Below are 22,418 nucleotides of genomic sequence, written 5' to 3' on the forward strand. Positions count from 1 at the left end.
TGCCTGCGTTTGCTAGGTATAAAAAAAAGTACCTGTGACATTTAGAGAGGGCACTCTGCTGCCTGGAGTCTTGCTCCATAGGAAAGGAGGTCTCCTCGCAACTCCCAGGTGGAGGGGTGGAATTTCAAGGAGCACAACTGCCATGGTGAGAGGGAGGGAGGAGGCAACAGTGTGCAAAGGCAATAGTAGAGAAGATGGGAGCGTGGTGGGGGGAGAGAGATGGCTGAAGAATGGAAGCAGCACGTACATGTGTATCTGCTTATATAGAGAGGTTTATGGGGCTGTTTTGGGGTGTTGTGGGCAGTCTGTGTGTTGAGGAAGTATGGGGAGAACATGAAGGGGTAAGTGCAGTATTTGCACCTAGCGGATATGTTGTGGGTGGATTTGGGTGGGGTGTGTCTGCCTAGGTGTAGTTTTAAGGCCTAGGTATTGTGTACAGTTCATATGTCCCTGCAGTTTAATGGCAGGGTTAATGTGTGTCCCTGACCTGCCTTCCCTTTGCCTGCATGTGAGCCAGCTCCTTCCTCTCTCAGCACTGCATCCTCGTAGCAAGGCCAGTACCAGCTGTGTTTCATAGCTCACTGGGTAGATGGAGCAGGGCAGGCTGTCTGCTCCCTGCAAACCCCTGCTGCTCCGCGGGGCTCCATCCAGCAATCTCACTTCTGCAGGAGATGTGGAAAGCCACCCTGAGGTTAGCCCCTGTTCAATTACCAAAGCAGCCACCTCTGCCTGTCTGCGTGGTGCATCTCAGAGGCTGAGCCAGGCGCTCAGAGGTGGGCCCCCTTCTTTCCTCTCAAGTGCATATTCAGCTGCCACTGATACGCCCTGGTTTCTTTCAGCATTTCGGGAGCTAGACGAGCCCTCCATGCCTCATTGATTCCCAGCGAGGCAGCTCGAATCCAGTCTCCACAGCAGCCTTCCCTCTTAGCATTCACATCACCCACATGGGCAGTGCTGGGCAATATTTAATTTTAAAGAGACAGAGGAAAAAAAAGATAGAAATGGGAAGAAGGAGAGAGGAAATGCTAATGAGGATGAGAGCAATGATTACATAAAGACAGAAATTAAGAGAATGAAATGTATAAAAGTGAAGTAGCAGGTGAAACTGGGCAGTACTAAAATCACAGGTAAATGCCCATGCCTATTAGTTTCCAGGTAACAAATCCAAATATTTAAAAACAGAAATGATGTCAGGAACCTAACGCACCACAGTTTTCTTTGCTGAAGCTCAGAGGATTAATAGGGTTATGTCAGGCACAAATTTAACTACAGTGTAGCTACATCCTCAGTACATGTTAAATACAGTATCCTTAGCTGAAATATAGATGGCAGAAGGGCAAGGTGGAGTGTCAGAGCAGTGGAGAGTGCAAGGAGGGATACTGAAACCTTCCCCCTTGGGGCCAACGTCAAACCTAGGAACTTGCAGATGAATCCAAGAAGAAGAGAAAATAACAATGAAGGAATCTTCCCATGGGGCCTAGGCCTAACTAACCCTGCTGCTCTCAAATTCAGTGGTAAGACTTGCAGTCCTCCCTAACAAGTACAAGAGTAGGCTCCTCAGATAAATCTTGTGTATGCAAGAAGTAATCACATACAGTTGGGATCAGTGCAGAATAAATGGGGGGAATAACAATTGGAAATGCAGATACACCTAGGGAGGAACGTGACAAGCTGACAAATCAGGCCAGAGCTTGGAAAAGGACATGAAAAAATCAAGAAAAGGCAACAGACCAAACATTATCATGTATAGAAGCATTGTATCTCCAGTCAATTAGAAGCAGCCTGTCTTCTGTTGTGACCTACTCCTGAGAATCTTATCAGGGGCTTGGATGATTGTAAAAAATGGAGTGGCTTTGTGGGAAAATTGGTCTAAATGGAGAGCATGGTGATGAGACTGATCTTTGAGCAAAGGCAGAGGGCTTGTGAGGTAGGCTGCGGCCATTCCACATGCGTTGTCACCGTGCAGACTTGCACAGCACCTGCCGGTAGCAGAGCTCCCTCCGTGGGCCCAGCAGCATGGCTGGAGACTGGGAGCTGCAGCATGTAGCTCCAGGTGAGCTAATGGACTGATTAAAGCTGCGTGGCACGTGTGCAGGTAGGAAACAGAAGGGAGAACATAATACATGATGGTTTGTGTATTGCCCGGTCAATCCCCATTTTAAGTCTAGGGGGGTTATGTGCACCTATCAGGGATTATAGGGATAAAAATAATTAGTAGAGAGCAGATGCTGTCTCTCTCATCTCAGCCACAGTGGTTTGGCTAAGCGATGGTGCAAGGTGATCATTCTCTAGGGTATTACTTAAAAAAAAAAAAGTGTCAGTGAGAGAGCAGGCTGCTCAGGACAACACAAGGAGTAACAACAGAAGAAATGGCACAAGTAAATCTTTACCATGACTTGTGGAAATGCTCACTGGAAAGATCACAGAGTAAGTCTTTTGGGGAGACAGTAGCCATACCACAGATTGGGCTTGCTCCGGATGGATTTCCTGGATGAGTTGGGAAAAGCTGTGTGCATAAAAATAGGTGATAGGATATGAATGAAAGAATCTCTTCTACCTCTGCTTTCATCTTCCCTGTTTGAGCAGGATCCTGGAAGTAAATCATGTCATGTGTTGAAAATGAATGAGAAATGAGTATGTTCCCTGCCCCACAATTATAATTTTCTCTGCAGGGCTACTGATGACACATAGGAAGATAGCTGGTTCAGCTAAATTCTGATTCAACAAGGTGCATGCAAGAGCAGAGCTAGGCAACTTCTGGTGAAATGTGGACACCAGACATTTCAGGAGAAAGTGATAAGGGACTCTGGAAGGTGCATCTTTCAGAGTGGAAACACCTTAAAAGTGCAAAACCCTTGAGCTTAGGAACTAAGAAATGATGGAAGAACTGTTTGGCCAACACTGGGATTAGGAGCACTTCCTCCCTCTGGCAGGTGTGTTGGGAGAGATGGAATTGTGGCTGTGGGATACAGGGGTACTGGGGAGGTGATGACAGTTTGGTCCTAGAGCAAAAGCAGAGGACCCAGGGCATCCCTGAGTTTGGCTAAGCCAGACAGGATAAAATTAGCACCCCCATGAGGCTAGTGTAATGCCAGGCAGGGGCTTTCCCATGCTGGCAGGGTGCTGGTGCTGTGTGGCTGCCCGGGTGCTTTGTCCCAGGCTGTGTCCTGGCCTGTGGGGTAAGGGTCTGGCTGTGGGAATGAGGGTCACTCCTTCCTCCTCTCACCTTGACTTACCCTCACATCCTTGGCCCCTCACTAACAGCTGCTGAAGCTTTTTCAGAGCTGAGTGGAAACTGCTGAAGCTGGAGCAGTCTCATCCCCTATTAAGTAAGGGGTCTTGAGAAATTTTGACCAGCTTTTTTTTTTTTTTTTTTTTTTTTTTTTTGTGACCCCAGGTATCCACACACATGCTTACACAACTTCTGGAGGTTTTGCTGTGCACCAGGAAGACCAAGAGGCAAAACAGGCTCCCTGCAGGGAACATGCCAGTGATTGAATTCATTGCTTCCAGTGCTCACTTAGTTCAAAGCTGGGAGAAAGCACTGGGGAGAGCCCAGGGGTCAAGGCTTCACTGTGATGAAGCCAAATCATATAAAGGGTTTGAATAGATGGAAAGCCAGACATTTAGATAGAAGGATGTCAGTCCAGCCCTGCTTTGTGGGAGCACAGGTAATGGGAAGTAGTTTCTAATTGCTTGATTAGCTGGCACCTCCAAGGACACCATCCTTTTCATCCACAGTTAGTTAATTGTGGCTTTTACCTGTTCAAGGACTATTTTGCCATTTGTAAGAAGCCTCCTGCAGCTGTGCAGTAATGGAGCTTGCTGGCCAAGTAGGGCAGGGTACACCAATGTTTGGACTGTGATTTGTAACCAAAGCACGTGCGGTAGAGAAGCCTCCTGTGCTGTAGTTTGTGAATCAGAATGTATTTTTACAGACAGTGGTGTATGGGGGACCCAGCCTTCAGTTAAAAGGCTTTGCTCTCCTTGAATTCCTACCTGGCAAGGCACCGCTGCTGTGCATTAAGAAACAGATATATGCTCCTTGTCTGCGAAGTCATCATACCTGCAGCAAAACCATGGCTGAGAGGGAGGCTAGCCTTTGTTCCTCTACCTTAAATTGCTCACCAGGTTCCCAAAGTGTTTTGTAGGTTGGGTACAGGGAGGTTGTGGAGTCTCCTTCTCTGGAGATATTTAATGCCAGTCTGGACGTCTACCTGGGCAGCTTGCTCTGAGGAACCTGCTTTGGCAGGGGGGTTGGACCCAATGATCTTTTGAGGTCACTTCCAACCCCTTCAATTCTGTTATTTTCAATCAGATTACATGAGGTTTATTCATCCCCTGTTGAAATATACCCATATACACCTGGGAGCATGGTCACTGCAATGATGCCCAGCAATGCTACACAGCCATTTGGCAAGGAGAGGCAAAATCCTACGCCCATGTGAACCTACCAGGGAAAGGAGCTGGAATAAGACTGTAGCAAGGTACCAATGTCCTGGCTTTTGCCATGCAGCCTTAACCATAGCAAGAAACTTCCCTGCACTTGAGCTGTTGCAGTCTGAGAAAGGACAGAGGGAATAAGAGAGACTTCTTTTTTCACTCCTATTTCTGTAGGCACTCTTGGTACAGCATGGCAGCCTTTGCTGTGCCAGCAGTGGGAGGAGGACAGTGATTCCTTTCTTTCTGGAACTGTTTCTCAGCACTTTAAGCTCTGGCAAGACATACGCTTACTTCTGATTTGCAAAACTGTTGAAGCAGTGTGCAGCCCTGTGGAAGAGTAGCTCAGGCTTCAGTAGGCTGTTGGGTATTACACTGCATGTCCTACAGCATCCAAGTTGTTCCCAGGGGAATGTGAAACACTTTCTGTAGCCGGCTCCATATGCTGTCCTAGGGAAGATTTGCTTATCCTTCTAGTTCACAAGGTCTTCAGGTCGTGATGCTGCAGATCCTATTGTGACCCCAGGAAGCCTCGTCCCAGATGGGCAGTGCTGTTGAACTGATCTTGGATGCCAGGAGACATGCCCACTTCCTCCAGGTTCTGCAACCTTCTGAGTTGCTTCTTCAACCTTCTGTGTTGCAGAACTGGGGTGTTCTGCCTGAAAGCACTGCTGTGTGGCCCGGTCAGTGCACACACAGTCGCTCATGGTCTCTCAGAGCTGAGGGTCTGATGCCAAATGGCTCCATTCAACCGGCTGCGTGTCCTGTGGCAAAACCTCCAAGTCTGGGCCTCCTGTAGCTTGTGACCATGGTTCTGTCCTCGTGTACCCCACCCACTCCAGCAACGCTGTGCTTTGAAGTTGGGCCTGCTTTGAAGTTGGGCCTCCTGTACATCACCAAGAGGCACAGGGAAACTAGAACTAGCTCAGCAAGAGCCTGCTGTGGGCTCTATGTCCATCACAGGAAATCTTTTCTGTGCTGTTACCACCCTCATTGTCCACCAGAGTGGTGGCCTGGCTGTGATGGCCATGACTGATGGTGCAAGCTGCTGTTGTAAGCACGGGGCTGGGGATTTGGCCCTTCTCTCGCTCCTCTGCTGCTCTCTCTCGGTAGGCCCATCAGGGCTTCCAAGCAGCTGTCAATAAAAAATACATTTGTATTAAAATTATAATGAGGAATAAAAAACTTTACTTTTTTTTCAATAACTCAAGATATAAAAAAGATTTTTATCAATTATGAAAAGGATTTTGGCCATAAAAAGGTAATTTAAAGAGTCTGAGATGGATGGCGAATAGCATTAATGTCATCCAGAACAAATGGGCCCACATTACTCAACTGGAAGGCAGGAGCAGCTGCTGCACCAGTCCTGCTGCTGCCACTGCCTCCACCGGGGCCCATCTCTGGGTAAGGGGAGCCCCTTGTTCCTGGTGGGGCTTGGTGCAGCTGCCCCCACACCGAGCCTGTGCAGGCGGTAGCTGCCCAGAAGCAGTGCTCCAGTGCTACGAGTGGGCAGGGAAAGCAAACAAGGGACTTTGTGTGGCTCAGGTGGTCCACCTTGCTTTGTCCCTCGTGCTTCTGCTTGCTCTGTTTGCAGGCTCCAGAGTACTTGATCCTTATTGTCACTCCAAGGGCAAGCTGGTGTCCTTATTCCCAGGGGAGCTTCGGGACAGAGTACTCCCTCCTACAATGTGTGAGAAGGCAGTTTTCTCCTTCCAGGTGCTCTAAGCCCCATTGCCCATGAGAAGGAAAGTTGTGGTGGATACGTTAGAAGATAATCTTCTTTTCCTTCCTTTAAGTTCATGGTTTACAATACAAGAGGTTGGACAGTGGATTTTCTGAAGGATTTTTTTTTTTAGTCTTCTGTGAGAAGGTGAAACATCTGAGATAAGAAGATGGAGTGGGGAATGGCCTGGTAAGGAGTAATTCTGATCGGCACGCTTAGTGACTTTTTTCTTCAATTCACAGATTTAGGTGCATGGGGATTGGTATATGATATACCTGCATGGAATTTGTTGGCTCACAGTGTCTTGTGTGCAGATGGTAGGATCCCTTCAGTATAGTTTTCTGAGAGATTTGATGGCACCTGAAGTGTTTCTCTGATACAAGTCTTGGCTGCCAGCATGCAGCACAGCTGTGTCGGGCTGTGTTCAGTGTCCATGCCTGTGGAGGTGGTGGATATGGTGCTCAGCAGTGCTCTGTCCATAGGCACAAACCACATCTCAACACATGGGTCACCCTTCCAGTAAAAGTCACTGGAAACCTGTATCTCTAACTGGGATTAGTAGTCCTTGGGTGGCCTTCTTGCATGTGGATACTGTTTTTTTGACCTCAGAGTGTATCTCACTTGCTCAATAATGTTGGTGTGCTTTTAAGACCCAGCAAGATCTGAGCAGGGGCAGTAACCCTGAGCTGCCATGTGGGGGGACTGGCTTCTGTTTCAAAACCTGCGGCTGGTACACTCAAAAATATTCCTACTTGGTGCTCAGATCTAGGCAGAGCCTGGGTTTAGCTCTTAGAGAGCAGGGAATCTTGTTATCTGCCCGCCCACTGATTTTCTCATTTCCTACTTGATTCTGCCTCATTTGCATCTCCTGTTTTCTCTGAGTTTTATGTCTGCGCAGTTATTTGTCTCTTGACCTATCAGGAACATGAAAACCTGGCACAGTGAGTAGTGTCTTTTGGCAAAAGTTCATTTGAGGATGAAACAAAAGTGATTAGATAAATTAAGGAGTTATGGGGCCTCAACTTGGCATATCTGCATTTTCCATTTATTCATTCACATACATCACATTTATTCAACACACAAAACAGACATAGCATTTTTACAATTTTTTGAGGTGTACAGGCAATCTAATAAGTTCTGTTTTCTGGTACTTCTGGGATCAGTCTGAGTTCCTTATTTTTGGAAGGACACTGAGTTACAGAAAGGACTTCAAGCCTGTCTGCAGGTTTTCCTCCTTCTGAAAAAGCTGCTGTGAGTGAGAACATGGAAATCCTCTTCATAGGAAGCCTCACACTCAACATGCTTTTGATCTCAGGGGTCTCAAGGGCCTTTCCACCATTAGCGAGCTAAGTGTTTCAGTTCCTAGTAAGCAGGCCAGCCTGAGGGTGAGGAAGTTTTTGAATGTTCTCTGTGGAAATCAAGTTATGTTTGTGACCATTATGCACATTTTGCACTTATTTTCTCTAAGCTTTGGTTTTGCAGGCCGCATGGTTCAGAGCCAAACCTACGAAGCTGTCTGTGACAACCGAAGCAATAATCTCATGTGACCTACTGCTGGTGCCAAGAGAGCTCAGCTGAAGCAAACCGATGAGTTTTTCCCTTACAAAGCTCACATAACCAATCCGTTTCAAATAGGCAAATTCTTGGAAGAGGCTTTTCAGCACCAACCCTTCCAAATTTCAAATGATTAGTAGAAAATATACATTAGCTGGCTCATTTCAGAAAATGGATGAAACTGAGGTAGCATCGGTTGTGAATGGAGAACAAAGCTAAATTTTGCCAAACATCTTATTGGATGTAACTGATTGGTTCAGGTCTATTAAGCATTATTCCCATTTATCAAGAAAGGGTAGAAGGTGACTAGAGCAATTAAAATCACCAGGGCTTGTTAGAGGGATTATACTAAAGAAGTCACTCCACATAACTTACACTGCCCCATCTTTTGTGAACTGCTAGTGTCTTTGTTCCTGATGGCAAGGAAATGTCTAGGCCCCCGAGGGGCTCCTGTGTACCACGCCACTTATCCCAGGCTGTGTTTTGTACTTTGGACCATAGCCTAACCTTTCTCTTCTTTATTTTTCTTATTTTTTTCTTTTTTTTTTGTTTGTTTGAAAGAGTGATGAGTGGTTCTTAGCAGCTTATCCTGTCAGTTATGCCCTTGCAGTCATCAGGACCAGCTGAGGAATTACAGGTTGGCAGCTCCAAGCTAACCATTTGAGATATGGGGCAGTTCTCAGTGGGTGAGCAGGGCAGAAGGAAAGGGTTGTGACTGTAGTGGCTCTGTGATTCTCCTCTCTTTGTTCACTACACAGCCATAGCACACTGCTGGGCTCAGCGTCTCAAGTGACTCAGTGTCCTTTACCTGATGAAGAAAGAGGTGCAGCCTGCTCAGTGGCTGGTTCTGGGCTGCTCTCACCTGGCACTGCTGACAGGGGGTACATCTGGAGTGGATCTCAGTCCTCAGCCCTTCTCTGGTGAGGTGCATCCTCGGCTTATGATGAGGATTTTTTTGAGATGGGTAATATAATTAGACAATCCACCAAACTGCTTCACTTCAGCCACTGGAGCCCAATGATTTTGAGCTAGAAAACAGAGGTAGATACCAGGAAGTGTTTAGAGGCTCCCTGTCCTGTTCTTGTTTCAGGCGCTGACTCTTGCTCCATCTGTTTTTGAGCTGCAGCAGCTCTAGGGATGAAGGGCAATTGGATTCCGGCCTTAGAATAGTGGGTTGCTGAATTTCTCGGAAATGTGTGTGAATTAATCAAAATTAACCCCCTACCTTTGTTTTCTTAGCCTACTTTTATCCTTGTAACAACCTCTAGCAGTACACCCTGGGGGTGCCAGGCAAGAACTTACTTTCAAGGTGGAAGACAAATGAGCTGTTTACCACTGCACCCCGGACTGGCAGCCTTTCCCTTTGCAACGCCTGTCACCCTGCAGTGGCAGCAGCAATGCTGGGCCTGTAAGTGCAGTTGATTTATGTTAACTGTTGAAACGATAATGTTTAATCTGTAAAGTGCTAATCTATTTTTTATGTTGATTATGAATAGGCCAGCTGTGCCTACTTTCCTATTCATAGAGTTTAGTGAACAAGCCCATTTCACAGGCTGGGTTTGGAGGGTGATTTACGTGAGAGCAGACACTGCTTTAAGAAGGGTAAATCAGCTGAGTTATGTCACTGAACCAGAGACCTGGCAGCCCAACAGGAAGATTCGGAGGCAAGGGAAGAAACATGGAGGGAAGAAAAGGAAGGCACAGAGAATAAACAGTCTGTAGAAGGAGCAGGTAGATCAGTGTAGAGGCACGAGAAGTAGAAATATAGGCAGGAGAGAAAAGTAGAGGTTAATACTCAGAAGGAAGTTTGTCAAGGAGGGAGCAGGAAATATGTGGCTAGCTTAGCATAGGACTTTCCTGTCTTGATAAGTGCAGAGAGCTCTGGGCTGCTGGGTTCATATGACTGGTCATTAGGGGACATATGGATGCGTTTCCCCAGCACAGTGCTGGTGATGCTGTTGGCAGAGAGTCTGTTGCTGTGCAGTTGTTTCTCTTGATTGACTTTTCTGTGTCTCCATACATTTCTTCTGAGGGAAGCAAAAGATACAAACTCCAGGGTACCATCCAGATCTCCTTGTAAGTTATTCTACCTCTACTTCTTTTCAGTCCTGGCACCCTGTTCTCTGTGGGGCGGACTATACACATGTGCCTCTTTTTTCTGTTGAGTGGTCTGCTGGGTGTGCAGATGTTTCAGTACCCCATCAAGGCACAGTCAGTATCAGTAACTAGCTCACTAAAAGAGGGGAGATTTAGATTAGCTGTTAGGAAGAAATTCTTCGCTATGAGGATGGTGAAGACCCTGAAACAGACTGCCCAGAGAAGCTGTGGATGCCCCATCCCTGGAGGCATTCAAGGCCAAGATGGATGGGGCTTTGGGCAGCCTGGTCTGGTGGGAGATGTCCCTGCCCATGGCAGAGGATTGGAACTAGATGGCCTTCAAGGTCCCTCCCAACCCAAACCATTCTGTACTTCTATGATTCTGTGATTCATGAGTTTTACGTCTTCAGCAGGGATTTACTACCTTTTTAGCATCTTCCTTGTAATGTAGTGACCTCATTATATCCACTTCTTCATATACGTTCCATTCAGGCAGAGATAACCCATATCTGCTAGGCTCTGTGTACTTCCATATCTACCTGAAATCTGCACTCCTGCATCTCTGTTACCTGTATTACTCTGGGATAATGCTGTGCCCAATAAAACTATATCACACTTCGATCAATTTTTGATCAGTTTTGGCATTGACATAATTATGGCCAAAGCCAGAGGAAAGGACACATCTGGGCAGAATCTGGCTGAGATTGGACTTTGCTCTCCCCGTTTTCATTGTGCCATGCCTCTGTCCACCCTGGCGACAGGCTGCTGGGCAGTGCAATGCAGCTTCTGCCATTCCTGCCCATTGTTCCAGGCCTAGAAACATTTTTACCTCATTTCTTTCTGAAGAAACACAGATAAACACTCCTTGTAGTACTCACAGGAGCACCCATCTCTCCTCCCTCTGACTTTCAGGAGGTAAATAGGTCTGCCACTGCAGCATGTACTCACATGCAAGCAGTGCTGTCCTGACAGCGATGTACTCTGCCGAACAGCGCTCTGCTACCCATGCACACCCTACCTCTGCACACACTGGAACACCCACCCTGGCCCTCTACTTCACTTACCTCTCTATGGATGGAGGATTTTGCCTCCCATTCCCCACGCAAGCTGTGCACGCAAATGCACTGCCTCGTGCCACCTCCTTGCTGCTTTATGCACAGCTCTGCTTGCCAGGACGGTGCTCATAGCTCACCTCTCCTAACTGTATACCCCAGAAATTCACTTACCGCTCTGCATAGTCACATAAACCTGCTCATAGACATTCCTCCTCCCCATCCCTTCTCTCTTGCACTTCTCAAAGCCCCGAGGCTTCAAAAACTGAATCAGAGGCATTTAAGATGAGGCACAGGTGATGTCTGTTCCCGAACGTCCCTACATATCCTCAGGCTCTGGCAGCTGGTTATTTCTCACAGGACTGCTGCCGTTGCTCAGGCTTACAGCTGACAGGGCCCTTGGGGCATCTCTGCAGTCCGTGGCAGAGCCTCCCTCTGCCTGGCTGTGACTAAGCTGAGCCTGTTGTTGGGGTCCATTGACCCTTTCCTACTCTGGTTTCAGTCAGTGAGAGGCAGGGATGTGTTTATGCCAGGAGTCAAAATTATCTTGGAAATTCTTTTGTTTCTGGGTGCTTTCTTAAATCTTACTTTCTTGCTTAACGTGCCAGCTAGCCCCATCTCTGTGGCATTTCCTTCCAAATGTGCTGCTGACATCAGTAGGGGTGATACGTCATTTGGGTATGTCTGCGGGAGTTTGATCAAGGTGCTCTGGGTGCACTGGAGACCTGCATGTGTCTCGCTGTGTGTGTGGCTCAGGAGGAAGGGGAACTTGGGGGCAGAAAGGGGGAGAGCAGTGGAATTGTTGTCACCTGTCACTTGTGGGCACTTGTTCTTGGTGAGGAGTTCGCTATGCCAGGCACTACACAGGTGTGAGTAAAAATCAGTTTCTGTCCTAGAAAGCTTACAGCTTTGTTAGAAAATAGAAGACAACAGATCAACACAGTGTCAAAGCCAGAGACAGTAATGAACTACTAGTTAGGTGGAAAATAAGCCCTGAAGTCTTGAAGGTAAAGGAAAACAAGCAAGTCTGGTTAACAGAGAGGAGGAGTTAGGGGAAGGCTCTAAACAGACTGTGGTGAGGCCAAAGGGGTGACACAGGGCAGCAGCCTTTACCCTGCCTTGGAACAGGCGTGATCCTTAAAATAGGTATGGTCCAGGCCAGACCTGTGTGCATGTGTCAAACCCAGGGGAAGAAAGCTGTTTCGGTATCAAGGTGTGACAGGATGGGAACTGGGCTGATAGAATAAAACATTTTGGAGGTGTGTTGTGCTTAAGGAACATGAGAGATTTATACCTGGCTTGGAAATGAGATCGAGAGGAAGGTCACTGCTGGTGAAAAGGCCAAGGTTGCAGGAATGCTTGACAGGTTGGTGATGCTGTCTGTTGTAGTGAGAAAGGAAACAGGAGGATGGTTTGAGGCAGAACTTGGTGGAATGTTGCCAGAAAGCTGGGAGAGAGATAAGGAAGCTGCTCAGACACGCTAACAGAGCTGTTAGGAAAGCAGAAGGCTGTTGCTGTTGTCTTCCTTAGGAGCTAGAGGGATGTTCCTGCTGTGTTAGCACTTTCAGCTCTATTGCTGGGGAGCTGAAGAGGAACTTAAAGGGAATGCAGTAAGTTTTAAAGCCTAGGGTTTTGGTAGAAAGGAGCCACCACTGCCTGAACCATGGAGTAAGAGAATCCATTTTGGTAGATGGGATGTAAAAGGAAGTTTTTTGGCAATTTTCACTGCTAACTAATGTAGCAAGGATGGGGAGCTCCTTTATTATCAGAAAGAGTGATTTATTTCAATTAAAACAAAAATAAAAAGGCAAGGTGGTGTGGAGAAGAGGTGTCCTCTTGAAGAATTGTGATTCCAGTCTGTCTCAAAAATTGACAGGTATGGCTTCATCCTCACAGACAGGAGAGGTGCAGGAAAAGTAATATTTCTCTGAAAAGACAGATAAAACGGTGGTCTTAATGAACACTGCTCAACTCAAGTGGAAGACAGCTCAAGATGAAAGAGCAAATTAAGAGAAAGGGAAGCACTTGCATGTGCAAGGGGAGGGTGTGGAACACGGGGCAGATTGGAGCCCCATGGCTTGCACCATTGGAGGGAGTGAGTGGCTCACAAGTCACTGCTTGCTTTTTCAGCATGATGAAATGGAAGTGAACAGGATTTTATATTTGTATACATGCCTCAGCTTTACTCTGCGTGTCTCTGTGTGTTTTGTGGAGACTAAGTTGCTTATATCATGCAAAAGAGTGTGCAGTGACACCACTTAGTGTGCATTTTGAGAGGTTGTCTCCTACCTTCTGTTCCACAGAAGCACAGTTGCTGGTGGACTGTGGCTTGACTCTGGGTCAGAAAGCACTGGCTGCTGTTAAGTCATAGAGTGGGTTTGGGAAATTAAGATAGCGGGAAGGCGAAGGCAACCAGCTGCACAAGAAGCTTATTCTGAGTTGGAAACAAGGGGGCTGCTGAAGAAGCCAGGTCATTGCGCTGATTAACTGCATCTGGCAAGAGGAAATGGGCATAGTCCCAACAGCAGCATCAGGGTATTAGAGGGACCAGTAGTTTGTTTTCAGACAGGGGGATCCTGAGGAAATGATTCATTTCAGTGATGCAAAGTTCTTCCACCTTGCTGTCTCTGGTTTGCTCTATGTGCTTGTGATGCCGAAGATGTTGAACCAGACCTGTGGTAATGTCTGGATTCTTTGTTTTCCCACTATCCAGCATGATATCCATCTTATGTCAGAAGTGTAACGTGCAGTCCCTCTGCTTTAAGAGTGTTTTGTAAAACCAGCACCTGGACAATGAACAGCACCGACAGCTGAGTGAAATCCAGCATGGAAGAGGCTGTAGTGATGCTAATAGAAAACCTGTACAACTCCAGCTGGTGAAAGCATTTACCAGGATGCTGAGCTGAGTTAATCTTGGTATTCTGTCTCTCTGGAAGGTAGCAGGACACCCAATAGCTTCACTGATGAAAAACATTTATCTCCTTGTGACAGTCAGAAGGATGTTCTTGAGACAGTGAGATTCCAGTCTGGCCATGACAATCCTTACATTTACAGGAATAGATTTTTCAATTTCCTTTGTTTAGAACTAAAGCCTTTAAAAAAAAAATATTTAATCTTACCCCCCTCAGTAGCATAGGTTGTAAGGAATCCAACCAAGAACCAGGTGGCTTGATTTGTCACAGTCTGATCTCACTTCTCATTGAATGCGGTTGTTTGAGGTTTCTGTCCTGCTTGTCCAACCTGGTATGAGACAGGTCTTTGTTTTCTGAATCCTCCAAGGCCAGCTGCATCTTACCCCTGCTGAAAGATTCTTGGCTGATGTGGAAGGTGCAAGGCTGGGAAGGGCAGGACCCACTGGAACCTGGGCCTGAACTATGGGATGCTACCTGATGCTGACATGGGCTACTGGCAAAAACACTGTTCTGGTAACTTTATTGCAAGAGTGCGTTTTCTCACCATCACATTCATGCTCTGGAATTCAATCCAGGGGAAAAGTAAAACTTGGAGAAGAATGAGGTTGCCACTTGATCTGGATAATCATGATGAGCAGTATTTAGAGGTATGCTGGCTAGTCTTCCAGGGCTTTGGCTTGTTTATAGGAGCCATGGGTAAGCGGCTCCCCTTTCAGAGAGACAGGAGACGATGCTAACCTCACAGGCTCTCAGGTGGGATCTCAGGAGATGTGCATCAGCTCTGTTTTCTCATTGCTGTTACTGCCTGTGGAGCTGTCACCACTGGGATTGGTTTCGATCCAGCATGAGTGATATTCTCAGACAGATCTGTCTTGTCTTAAGAATCTGACTTAACTTGGGAAAATGAATGAAGGTTCTACGTGTGAGCCTGAGCACAGACTATTAAGCAGGAGTAATCAGGGGTGGAATAAAAGGTGCTTTTCCTCAAAGTATGGCTCTCTATCAAAGTTACTATAGCAAGTAGACTGGTACTGTTGCTGTACAGCTCAGTGGATGGATGAGAAGAAAGCAAGAGTGTCTTAACGTAGGCTTTTCTACTGCTTTTCTAGCCACAAGAAACTACAGAACGAGGATTGTAGTTAAGCAGAACAGGGTACAGGGAAGATCCTAGGTACAGGGCAGTGGAAGAGTGGGCATACTTTGGTCTCCAGGTGATGGGATGAAGGACTCTTCCTTTTGTGGAGTTCTTTTTCTGTAACACTGATGGTTTTGTGACTGGGAAGCACTGTTGATAGGATCCCAGAGAAGATTCTTGGTGGTATAGCTGCCAGTGGGCACCGAAGTGGTACAAGGTAGAGAGAACGGGAAAAGGTGAACTTCATGCTCCAGCTTCATCTCTCATCTCAGCCCTTTCCCAGAAGACTGATGGTCGATGGACAGCCCTCAGTGGTTTTGTGATATTGCTGTGTGGTGTTAGCAGTGATTGGTATTGAAATGTGTACCATTTCAGGTAAGTTACGTGTCAGTGGCTCTTCGTATGACAACTTATGTATGCGTATTAGGCAGACAGGTTTTAAAAAGATATTAAAGCTACAATTTGGGGCCTGAGAAGTTAGGTAGGAGCAGATTTCTAGCTGAATGGACAGCCCTAATTCTGGTCATCTAGGCGTGAGCTCTGCAACGGTGTGTGGCCCGGAATCACGTAGCGGGGTACCAGGGGGAGACAATGGGGGAACTCAGCTCTTCTGAGCTTAATGTGCATCATATCTCCCCTGGAGAAGGACCACGTTGCTTTCCCTCCTGTGCACTGAAAGTTGTAGGGATTTTGGGTAATAAGCCATGTGTTGTTTCAGTGTGTCAGAATACATGTTCCTCTTACCTGGATTCATTTGAATGCAGTGTATACCCCTATATACTTCGACACTTCCATGTATATGTAATATGAACACCATGGAACCCACTCAGAAGAAACCATTATTCTGCATATATCCACAATATCATTAAAAATATTGAGTTAATAAATACATATTCTTGACAGATGCATTTAGGAACCATCAATTAGGCTTGGCATTCATTAGGTGGGGAGAAGTCCAATCAGATTTCACTGACTCAACAAAGCCTCCTATAAATTCTGGGCTGTTTGTTCTGACACTTGATAAATTATTCTTCATAATCCACTGTCTGCTGCGATAAATCTAATCTTTCAGTTTTTGCTGTCTTAATAATTCTTGGAGCAACACTGTGACATTTTGTTTTCATAGAGGGGATAAAGAGGCTGGAGCAATAGAAATAAAATGTTTGCTGTCTGAGAAGTAGCTTGCTCTACTCCAAGGTAACATTTTCTCATGCCTAGAACTATGGTCTTGCAGTCTTGCAGAGATCAGTGATTCCATGGTGCTGTGGACAGTTACATGTATGTTCTTGAACAGGTGATCAGTACACAGTGAGGTTCACATCCTTTGGATCTACATCCAGGAAAGGTATTTTGAGAGCAATAGAGTCCTTGTGTCAATAAAGAGAGTTCCGAAAGTCTGAGAGCTGTGCATCTTTGAAATGTTATATCAGGCTTAGAGCTGAGTATCTCTTCAGCTAGTCTGCCACCTGAATTAGAAGGGACACTATCCTAGGTAGTGTTAAGACGGCAGCTACAGCAACCAGAGCTTCTCTGGGAAACCTGCTCTGTTCCCAGAGTGGTATGTGTGGTTCTGTTTTCCAGCAAACCCGCAAATCCCATTATCACAGTGCTCCATGATGTTTCATCTGGGAGGCTATGAGGCAGCATGATCCTTGTGCAAATCTGAGAAGGTTCTCACAGACTGGGCTCACTTACTTTAGCAAGTTGCCATCTGTGGAGCCATGATCAAGAGGGGAATGTTCAGTGTCAGCTCTTTTGGGAAAAAAAAAAAAAAAAAAGATAAATCAATTCACCTTGTCAAAGGAATTCCAGCTTGGAAAATCACAGCACAAGGCAATGTGCAAAACTTGCCTACTGTAAGCCCTCTGTTGCTGTCATCTTCTTCCATGGACCACTCTCCCAACTGTAGGATCCCCTTTGTCTTGATAGATTTATAGCTGCTCCCCCATGTGCACCTTCCTGTGCTGCTGCGTGGCATCCAAATGCTAGGAGGCAGAAAGCTGCTCCTGGCCATCAAAACCCAATCCTGGTTGTTAAAGGAGCCCTGTTGTATCATTGCCTCGGAGGTAAGAAGTTCAAGTTAATTGTGTATCGCCTAGTCACCCCTTCAGGAATAGCAGGACTTCTCATAGATTGCTATCTCCAAATATAAAATGCAGGGCTCAGGAGCAATTACAACATGCTGTGATCATAAGAGGACATCTGCTGTGAAATTGTGGAGGTTTTGAATGTTTCAGTTAGCATTGATTTTTGGGGATAAGAGAATAGCATCATCACCCTCGGTTCCCTGTTAGTCGATGGATTTGAGTAGGTTTGATTGGGGAAGTTGTGGAGCACGGGGAAGTACCTACAGCTGGCCTCTGGCTGAGACGGTTTCAGCTTCTGCAGTTTCTCCAGATGTGCTAGGCTCTGGCACAGTCCCCTGATATGGGCATATTTGTGCTTAATACTGGCATATTTACAGTACTTCTGGTTACAACAGCAACTCTATTATCTGAATGTTGCATGACAGGCATTTCATGAAGCTGCACTGTTATCAGAGCTAGAGCTTACCCTGGAGAGCGAGCCACCTCCAGCTGTTGTTCCCTGCACCCTCTGAACTCCTAGACACTCCACAATCTGTCAGTAACTTTCTGGGCTGTCACATAGCAGCTGAGCCCCAGGCTAGCAGCAGGTGAAACACCACCTTCATTTTCCATCCTCCTGTCATCGATCATTGAGACCGGTCAGTCTGGCAGGAAGAGCTTCTGGAGAACATAAAGATGGAGATACTTGTACCAAGAGTACCAAGCCACTGCTCAGTCTCCAAGTGTAGCTAGTGCTGGCTAAGAGACAAAGGCTGTAAAAGCAGGGCAGGCATACAATTAAACTTCACCTGGTATGATCTCCCGGCTTCCTAATCTGATGGTTAGAGATTTCCTGTGCAAGAGTTTGTATCTTGTTGTTTAATAATTTGGGCTGGATTTTCTACATGGACTTGTCTCCCCACCTGGACCTTTGGAATTTGTAACACTTGGCAGTGAGTTCCATGGCTTAATTAAACAGTATGGGGAAAAAATACTTGTTTTTGCTTGTTTTAATCCTGCTGTCACCTTGTGTCTTAATAGACAATTTGCTGTTCCTGAGTTATTCTACAAAGTGAATGAACATTCCCAATCCTGTTCTCTATGACTGAAATGATTTTATAGAGCTCTGTGACATTCCCTCCCCATTGTCTCTCTTTCCACACTAAACCTTAAAATCCTTGAAAAAGAAATTGTTGAAGGCAGTTTTGAAAGGGTTTGGTACAGGACTCTTCCCAGGGAAGTGCTGAGCATTTCTAAGTCTCCTGTACAGTGTTGTTACCCACCAGTACTGTACTGGTTCAGTACAAAAACACCCCGGACTCTGCTGGAAACCTTCTGGGTAGGACCCGTAAGTGCAAAAGAGGTTTATTTAGACTTATTCTGGCTGTACCATGTACAGGAGTCTGGAGCACCCTGCAGGAAGGGTTCAGCCTGCCAGCTGAACAGGGCTGGGCATTGAGGCAGCTCCTATGCGTGATCCTGCATCTCACTGCATCCTAAATTTGTCCTGAGCAGATGGTTGACACGTGGCCACTGTCCATCTGCTGATGTGTAGCGCTGGGCCAGGAAGGGGCTCTATGACTTCTGCTCCAGGGTACACTGTTAGCAGTCTTTCTGGGGAGTGAAGGAAATGCACCTCTCTGTGGAGCGGGCAGGTTGAAACCAAGCTGTGATATTGGATTGCTTGCTACAGCACATGGATATAGAAAGGTTGGGATTAAGAGGCAATATATTTCAAAAGAAATTAGCTAGCAAGACATGCACATTTAACGTTTATGGTTGGAAGATTAAGACACCGAGCCGTAACTCAGGATATCTGGGTTAAATCCCAGCTCTGCCAAAGACTGCTCAGAACATGCTGGGCAGGTCGTGTAAGGCAATGCTTTCAGAAAGGACTTAGGAGCTTAAATCCAATTGACTTCCAGTAACTTCCTAAGTGTTTAAGGATGGGATTCACAAAAAAATCTGAGGTATCCTGGTGCTCAGCATTGCAGCAGCAGCTAGCATGTGCCACAAAACTTGGGCAGAGCAGTGTGCGCGTTGGGAAGGCACTTCAGTACAGGAGGAGGCCTGTAGGTGACAACCTGGGACACCTGCAGTCTGTGAGCTCATACAGGGCCTGCAGTGGCTCTGCACCTCCTACAATGGCACTCTGGGCCTAATGACAGTCTCTAGGTGCAAGCTCAGCACAAATACATACTAATAAGTGTCTAAGTAGATAGATCCTGTAAGAGCATTTATATCGGCTCCCTAAGGTATGAATACTAATACCAACAATCATGAAAAGATTTTGCATATTTTAAATTAAACAAGCTTCGTTCTTTAGAATTAGACAGTCAGGGCTGTGTTTCCAACCAGTAAAGCACAATGACACATTCATTTGCTGGTTGAGCACGTGCCCGCTGGGCAGCTGGATGTACAGCAAGCTAATGAGGGAAACCGCTGTGTGCAGGGACGCTGCTCACCTCTGCAGCTGCAAACCTGCAGCTGGCTGTCCCACTCGTTTCAAAGAGCAACCCTAAAGTTCCTTTTCTCTCTTTTAAACCTTTATTAAACCTGTCTGGAAACTGTGCTTGTTTAATCTCCTGCCAGGATTACAGATGGTAACAGCCAATTTGATAAGGCCCTTTGAGGCCAGCTGTGGCCTGGAAGAAGCTTGAGAGTTCCTCAAGTACCGTGTCAGGTGGGCTCTGAGACTGTCCCAGAGCTTTGCTTACTAATTATCCACCCTGGAAATGATGGATAGAGTTTTTGTTAAGGGTCCTTATTAACTGAGTACTTGTCAGCATCAAGAGCCTGCTCCAGTGAGTCCCTCACCTGCATGAAATGGGTGCAGCGCCTTCCCTGGGGAAGGAGCCCCGTGCTCCAGCAAGCAGTGTGGGAGCCTGGCTCATCCCCTCTCTGCTTCCATGTCATGCAGCCTCTTGCTCGCTTTTGCCTCTTTAGGGCACGCAGCCTGCTTCAGAGGCACTAGCTGCCTCCAGTGTGCTGCAAAAGGACAATTTCATAATGAATGAGGGCAATTTGCTAAGTGGGGTCCTGGAGCCCAGCTGTAATTGTGCTGCTGCTTTATCTCAGCCTCACACCTGCTTGTGTAATGGCCTGGCTGTGATCTGCTCCCTCCCCCAAATGCGTGCTCTACCCTTCTGCTCATGGAGGAGCCATCAATTCTCTGACCCTGGTGCAGTCCTTCCCCTTGCTGCCCTGGCCTGGAGCCCGCGGGGGCGCACAGATTTCCCCTCGAGCTGCAGCAGGGCCACTGGGCTGGCTTTAATGGATGTGACTGCTAACCTGGCTTTCCTCTTCTTAATAACAGGATTTTAAATGAAATCCTTCTGCCCAAAAAAATTCCTCAAGACAGCTTTCTTCAAATGGTATTTCTTTAGATAACTTAGTCACATAATGATATTGTATATATTATTCCTGCCAGAGGGAGTAAGTGCAGCTTCGTTTTTCCTGCATGTATTCAGTAGTGGTGAAAATGGTTGGATTGACAGTGTAGGCAATTAAAAGCTTTTGAAATCCAGAGCAGGTGGAATTCTCTCCGATTTATATGCACTCTTACTATAAATGTACCTTACATGGGATTCAGGCCAATGAACTCCCAATTCTGTGCTTTAACCTCTAGAGGATGTTACCATCTTAATGACAGGTGGACTAGTGATCTTGGCTGGTGTTCTGTAAAGGGTACATCCCGTTAATAGAGGATGTAGGGTAGTGGAAGAGGTACAGAAAGCCCCAGCTTGACCTCATGTAGCAAATTCTCTGGATTTTTTTCTTCCCTTAGGGATCTCATAGCCCAACGTGCTTCTCCTGGCCACCTTAAGTCTCTTCCCTTTAACAGTCTCTCTCTTTGACAGACAAACTTCACAGAAGGGTAGAAATCCCTCTGTCTTGAACACGAGTCCCCTGAGCCATCTGTTGTCCTGTAGGTGCTTCTTTCTTTATACTAGTCTGAAACAAGAATCCCTAAATTCATTGAAGTGAGAGAGAAGAGAAGAAAGGGATGGGGAGGAGAGAAAAACCCTCTCTCTCTTGAGACGGGAATGTCAATAGGTTTGAATTATGGACCTGCTGTAATTAAAAAACACATAACTAGTTGTTTTTAAATGCAGTTGTTTTGCTTAATTGATTTCGCTGCCAGGACCAAATGGAATTAATTAAATAAATAAAGGCACCTTCCCAGTGAATTATTGGAGGCAGCTGAGTCTCTGTTGGAATCTAATTGCTGCAAACGCTCCCGTTTGTTGCTACCAATGGGGTTCTGTGGCAGGGGCTGGGAGAGAAGGGGTATGGTGGTGTGGGAGGGGGCTCATTCCCTGGCAGCTGCAGGAGGGAACAGGCTGCTCCTCGTGTAGTGTTTTTCCCCCTTATCAGCAAAAAGAGTATTCGTTTAACACTTTGCATCAAGACTTTGCTTAGAAAGTCTTTATTCATATTTAATTACTAGCTCGCTGCAGCTCCCATCTTTAATTACCTTTTAAAAAGCAGGTTGTAAAAATGCACTGACATTCTTTCTTTTTTGTTGCTGCATAAATTACAGGCTTCTCAGCTGCTCACCCGAGATCGGTCCATCCCAAGGAGATGGTGGGGAAGGTTCCCTTTGCTGAGTCTTCTGGAAACCTTAGTGCTTGTCTGCACCTCGCTATACAGAGCAGGACAGGAACCCTTGACCAGCGTTACATGAACTAGCTCTGTGCCAGAAGCAGCAACATAACCGTGTTGGCAACTCCTCTGGGCTTAAATGTGCTGAGGGGCCTGGCTAGTCAGCCAGGGTGATATCACACTACGGTGGTGATAGTGTTTTCAGGGTGGCATTATGCAAGGCAGACAGACCTTTGCCTGTCTTCCTTTGCCTCACCCGCATCTGCCTAGGTTTTTGGTTCCTGAACATCCCCCTGGTGAATCTACTTCCTAATCTGCAGTTTTCCATATAGTCTAGTCCTGAGTTACGCACCCAGAGCCACTGATACTTTCCTCTCTGGCCCACAAAGTGCTTTGCTGGCCCCATCTGGTAGTTTTTCTGAGCAGAGATTGCTGATTGATTTCTTTTGAGGCATGAGAAAGTCCATCACGTAAAACATGTTTTCAGGCCAAGTGACAGGTGTAAACTGCAATAGGTGTAAACTCATTTTTTGAATCCAACAAGTCCAGCTTCTGGTCGTGTGCTGGCTTTCACCATGTAAGCTGGCTGACGTTGCTGTAATGGATGGGAGCATGCACTGCGATGTCTCAGGAGGGTGATGGTGGGCGGTATTAAATAGCTGCAAAAGGGTGACACAGAAGGGACAGCTGGAGGCCCCTGTACCCAGTCATAGCCAAGGATGCTGACCATAATCGCTCCAACATGTTTTAAGGACAGCATGGAGGGGTACCTGAGATGCTGCCTAGCCACTCCATGTCCTAGAAGAAATGTGCTGCTGGGGTTCTGATGCAGGT

General features: G+C 46.5%; 1 protein-coding gene across 2 annotated transcripts in view; it reads left to right on the top strand.

The window, feature by feature from the left end:
• The window catches only part of ADCK1 (aarF domain containing kinase 1), a 79,359-nt gene that overhangs the window by 31,246 nt on the left and 25,695 nt on the right, over positions 1 to 22,418 (top strand). The gene's annotated exons all lie outside the window — the stretch shown is intronic.

The sequence above is a fragment of the Aythya marila genome (genome assembly GCF_965140915.1).
Source record: "Aythya marila genome assembly, chromosome: 5".
Classification (NCBI taxonomy): domain Eukaryota; kingdom Metazoa; phylum Chordata; class Aves; order Anseriformes; family Anatidae; genus Aythya; species Aythya marila.